This window comes from Sceloporus undulatus, chromosome 2, assembly GCF_019175285.1.
Source record: "Sceloporus undulatus isolate JIND9_A2432 ecotype Alabama chromosome 2, SceUnd_v1.1, whole genome shotgun sequence".
Taxonomy (NCBI): Eukaryota; Metazoa; Chordata; class Lepidosauria; order Squamata; family Phrynosomatidae; genus Sceloporus; species Sceloporus undulatus.
Window position 1 is genome coordinate 223032360 of NC_056523.1, and position 6000 is coordinate 223038359.

The window sequence follows — 6000 nt, forward strand, 5'->3', positions numbered from 1 at the left end:
AGAAGAAACCTTGTGGAAATAATCCAATCAAGGTCCATCATTTTTGTAGTCTTCCTGTGCTTAAATCTCTTTCAATTAAATTAGTGGAAATCAATGAATTCTAAATTTACTTATGACAGAATGTGCCTTTTCCTTCTCAGGCAGATAAAGGCATTTATGGAGTTTATTGCACAGCCCCTTTGGATGTGATCAGGGTGGGATAAAAGGAGGTGGGATGGGAAGAGAATGGGGCAAGGGACACATTTTACTGCACGTCAGGCTGTCACTGCTGCCGCTGGAAGTTCCCATTCCGTTCCTGATCCATCCCAGAGGAGGTGATTTTCAGGAACACTTCTGAACAGTTCATGAAAATTGCCTCCTCTGGGACGGATCGGAAACAGAATGAGAACTTCCGGCACCATTGGTGGTGTTCTGGCATGTGGTAAAATGTGTCCCTTGCCCCATTCTATTCCCATCCTGCTCCCTTTCGTCCCAAGGGGCTGTGTTATAAACTCATTTATCTAAAACAGACGTTGGTACAGTGGGCCCTTGGTATCTGAAAGGATTTGGTTCCAGCCCACCTGCCACCCTCCCGCATGGATACCCAAGTCCATGGATACTCAAATCCCATTAAATACAATGGCACAGTAAGGTGGTGTCCCTTGTATAAAATAACAAAAGCAAGTTTTGTTTTTGGGAAGTTACATGTTTTTAAAATATTTTCAAACTGTGGATGCTTGAATTTTAGTGGATAAAAAAATCCATGGAGGGCTGACAGTAATTCACAAACACTGTTTCCCCCCAACTTCAGTAATTCAACAGGATTAGATCAGCGTCACTCTAGTGACTTTATCACAGAAGTCAGGTAAATCGCAACAATCCCAGGATAAAAGTGTCTTTGGCTGAGGCTTACCTCATGACCTAGAAAGTGTTTCTTTTTATTAACACAAAAACCCATTAATGACCTCCTTTCTTACTACTATTCTGCTACCATTTCTAGTGCAATTTGGTTCAGTTCAGTTCTGCTTTAATGCTGATTTGGGGTGGTTGTTGGTCATGCTCTTGGTGTGACTTAGGTGCTGTTTGCTTAGCAGTAATGGCAGTCCCAGCCATGATGACATAAATTAGATTTGCATGTGCTAATAAAACAAAAGAAACAGGTTTTTGACAGAGACTACATTGAAGGCTACACTACACATTAAATCATCCTCCTTTTTAAAAAGTGCTTAAACTGGCCATTTTTGCTTTTTAAGTAAAACTAGCTCCCATATGGCTTCCATCTGGTATGTGCTCACACTTTAGATAAAGGATCGTGTCAATTTCCCAACAAATACAACCCTCCTGACTGCTATTTGACCTCAAAGGTGTGCTGCTTGCAATAAACAGTGCCTTTGACAGAACAAGTTGGAACCAGGAGAGGGATCTGAATCATGAAAACAGTATGCAATCCTGATCCAGATTGGGGAAACATGCTTATTCAAAGCTCTACGTGACTTTTTAAGTCATCAAAATAAAAGTGGCCAGGTAAAACATACTTTGTAAAAAGCTGGAATAATGTAGCATGTGGTTTGGTGCTGAGACAGAGTGGAGCAAGAGAGAAAGAATGTGGAGGGATGGAAAGCACCTTGTGGGGATAAATCCTTTCTGGACACTTGACCGAGGTAGTGTTTGGTGATTGTATGAGTCAGATTCCAGGAAAAGGAGTCTAAAAGGAGGAATTGGTGCCTACCTCAGGGGTGGGAGTTATGCAGCCCTTCAGTTGGTGATCTCCAGTTCCTCTTGGCTATGCTACCTAAGGCTGCTGGGACATTGAGTTGAATAAGTTGTGGAGAGCTACATGATTACGACTTTTGGCCTAAACCCAATTGTTAGCCCCAACTAAAGCAGACCCACTGAATCATCAGGAAGCTGGCATCAACGCTTACACAATTAGTCTATTCTGTTGGCTCTAACAATTGAATTTTGGCCTAATTCTTTCCTGCAGAATCCATCTCACCTCAGTTTCAAATTTAATCCTTCCTACTTTCCCCTGTGTCTATGGTGATGAACCTATGGCACACATGCCCTGTCTGGCACATGAAACCATCTCTGAGGGCATGCTTCCTTCCTCTGAAACAGCTTCTAGGGCAAAGAGTACTTCTGTCCCCAGTTTCCCTTCCCTCTCTAGAGTGTGTGTGTGTATGCACTTGTAGAAATGACAGTTTGGACCATGCACAAAAAAAGTTACTTCCAAGCTCTCAGTGGGATTTGTCTGAAACCCAAATTCACTTTTTATCCACTTTCTTGCCTAAGTAATGTGCTTTTAACCTGTTGTCTTGCTCTGTGTGTGATAAGCATTAGCAGATTGGCTTGCTTTTCCAAGATGCCACCACTTTAACCATTTTCAGGATGGCATACAAAGGTCCCCGTGTGATAAGGTCCAAAGAGGACATGGCCTTAAGTCTACAGGAACTGAGCAAATCCATTGAGGAGAAACAGTCTCATTCATAAGGTCACCAGAGGTTGAAACTGACTTGAGAGCACTTATTAACCCCTTTGTATTCTTCCAATTTTGGTGGGAAAGTTAGAAATTAGCATAGATGGAAGGAAGGAGGAAGATTGAGTACACATGGGGGCAAGGGAAGATTTGTTGTCAAGTGTGGCCATTCTCTGACTTGACAGTCTGTCTTTGACCTCCGAAGATTAATCTGCTATCAAAGTCTGAACCTTAGAATTAATGCCTGGCAACTCTTCCAGCATCTTCTTTCTACCAGAGACTTCATTTCTTCAAGAACTGAACAGGTAAACAGGCTGGGCAGGGAGGCAGGGGAGAAGGAACACTTTGCTCTTCCCTGAGCGCACTTCCCCACTCCAAACCACCCAACATCATTTCAAGCACAGGTCTTGGGTTAGTGAGGCAGTTTGGTCTGAACCAAACTCCACTTTAAACTGTCATCATTTATCCTAGGAAGAAACTTAATCTTGCTGCTGTGTGTGGCACACTAGAGCCAGTGAGCTGCGATGAATAGAGTGTTGGACTAAGACTTGAGAGATCCAGGCTGCATCTACACTGCAAAAATAATGCAGTTTGGCACTGCTTTATCTGTTATGGCTCAGTGCTATAGAATCTTAGGATTGTTGTTGTGGCACCAGAGCTCTCGGACAGGTAAGGTTAAATATTTCACAAACTACAAATCCCAGAGTTCCATAGCATTAAAAGTGCTGTCAAACTTCATTTATTTCTGCAATGCAGATGCATCCTTAGATTTCTAATCCACAGTGAACCATGAAACTTAACTTTCCCAATCTCTCTCTTCGCCTGTGATCTATCTCATGAGAGGTGTGTAAAGAAAAGGGGAGGAGGAGGAAAACCATACATGCCACCAAACATTTGATCTCAGTGCAGGAAACTTTGATCACACTGAAGGAAAGGTGGAGATAAAACTAACTAGTATATAATAAAATTAATTAATAGCTGAGAGAATGTTGTCCTATATTACAGTTGGCCCTCTGTATCCATGGATTTGTTATCCACATATTCAACCATCCATAGCTTGAAAATATTCAAGTAACATATAAATTCCAAAAAGCAAACCTTGATTTTGCCATTTAATATAAGAGACATCATTTTCCTGTGCCATTATATTTAATAGAACTTGAGCATCCATTGATTTTGGTATCCACAAGAAGTCCTAGAACCAAACCCCAGTGGATACCAAGGGCCCACTGCACTGCCTCATATTTCTGATGGAGTAAACCACAAAAGCTGAATGGGTGGGACAGACAAGCAATGAGTAGGGAAACAGTTAAAGTGCTCTCATCTCTTAACTCATGCCAATTTTTTCCCTGTCAAAACAGCTTTTGACATCAACTTCACCTTTGCCTGGCTTGGCAAGTTTTATGTACTTGGGTTTGCTTGCAACTATGCAAAGGTCCCTCAGTAGACAAACTGATGGGAGAAAAGACGGCTGCCCGTATCGCCGGGCAAGCCGATTTGCCGACGCGGCGGCAAAGAACTACAGGCCCCAGAGTGCTCTGGGGCCTGCCCCGGCTCCCTAATGGTGCGCGGGGCGGAAGGAGCTATAAATAAATTATTATTATTATTATTATTATTATATTATTATATTATTATTATTCCGCCCCGCGACGCTCTGGGAGCCGGGCTCTGTGGTCGGAGCTCCCGGTCCTCCAGGGCAACCCATTGGCTGGGTTGTCTTTGAGGAGGAGCTCCGTAGCCACACGTTGGAGGGGGCGGGGCTTAGGCCTATATAAGGCCGCGTTGTCGGCCCCGTCCCTCAGTTTGGCGCTTGGCCTGCACGGTGCAGAGCCAAGATAGGAAGGGAGGAAGACCGGGAATCTTCCTCCCAGGTCCTGGCCCTCCTTTGGAGCCAGCCAGGGCCGAGGTAAGTGGGGCGGTGTGGTGGGGGGCAGTTGTCTTCCCCCATCCCGTTCCACTGGGGCTATTTGCCCCGGTCCGCGGCTCCACAGCCAACAGACCCGCGGGGGTCCATGCGGCCCCGTTTAGGCCTTGCCAGAGGGCGTGGCAGCCATTTTGTCTCCTTATTAGGAGGCCTTTGGGGTGCGCCCGCCATCCTGTTTCCCTGAGCGGAAACTTTGGTGGCGCCCGCCATTTTGTTTTGGCGGGAAGCCGCCAGTTTGCAAGTCACATTATTAGCCTCATAGTGAGGTTTTATTGTGGGCTCCTTTTCATGAACCTGGTATATTTGCCCATTACATTTGATCTGTAAAGCTAAGCAGGGTCATACTTGGATATCCCTTGGATGGGTGTCCACCAGAAATTCTATCTTGCCTGCCTTTTTGTTTTAATTATTTTGCCTGATACTGTTTTTTGGGGGTTCCCCCCTTGCAAGTTTGCCTTTTATCATGCCTCCCAAGAAGTCCAACAAGAGTGGGGGCCAGAGCTCTGGAGCTGCACAGCAGCTCAGACTTTCGGTTGCTCCCAGTGAGGTTCCAGGTCCCAGAGACATCTCCCCCAGTTCTGGCAGTGAGATAGACGAAGGGCTTTCGCTGCTGCTGGTCAGTCTGATAGTACCTTGCCATTGCGGGCTGGGCCTTGGCTGACTGAGGACTCTTTGGCTGATCTGTCTGGATCCATTGCAAAACTCATCCAGAAAGCTACTACATCTGGTCAACCCGGTCCTTCACATCTGCTGCACCCGAGCCCGAGTGTCCGATCGACAACTCCCCAGATCGTCGGTTCCAGTTTCGACATCTTCTGGTGGTCAAGGCTCCAGTTCTGCAGTTCCTGCATCTCGTCATCGAAATCGGTGGGGTCAAGTTCCTCCAGCTCGTCGGGCTCGAGTTCGTCTTCAACTTCATGGCTGAGCATCGAAAGGAGAAGAAAAGAAAACGCAAGGCCAAGAGGAGACGTGCAGAGCGCGCCGCGGGGAGTTCTTCAGCCTGCCAGGAGTCAAGATCTTCGGGGGGTGCCTGTTGGGAGGGATGGTTTTTGGGTGGAACATGCCTTGGTTCCAGGTCTGCCTACGTGGGCCATCAAGAAAAGGGTTGGCGCCCGGGCCTTCAAGGTGTGTGGATGGATCCGCTTGCGGCGGATTTTCCTGTTTTTTCGCCAGGTGAGCGTCCACCTGGTGCTCATCTATCCAAGAAGGTGCGCAAAAACATCTTAAGGGGTTGCTACGTTGATGTTTTTACCTGCTTGCAGCCTAAAGGAAGGATGTGTCGGTTGCTGTCACTTCAGCTAAGAAGAGCAAGCGTGAGCCACAGGTGGTTCCGGTGGAGCCCACCTTTCCAATTGGTTGGAAGGTTTTGCCATCTTCAGGGCTGTGGTTTTATGGCCTTCCCTGAACGTGCTTGGCATTTGGACAGCCATTGTTTAAATGTTTGCGGGCAAGGGACTTCGCGGGAGATGCAGCTGCCATCGCTTACGATGCGGCCTTTCGGCAACATTCATCCCAGAATTCCAGGGAGCGTTGGGATTTGCTCCATCAACGAATTTGGTTGTTGAGGTTGGCACACCTGCAGCCTCAAGGAACAACGGAAGGGACTTGTCAAGAAGGACTC

At 46.5% G+C, this 6000-nt stretch overlaps 1 protein-coding gene across 3 annotated transcripts in view; it reads right to left on the reverse strand.

The window, feature by feature from the left end:
• CLCN1 (chloride voltage-gated channel 1) overlaps nucleotides 1–6000 on the reverse strand; it is a 181475-nt gene that overhangs the window by 51569 nt on the left and 123906 nt on the right. The gene's annotated exons all lie outside the window — the stretch shown is intronic.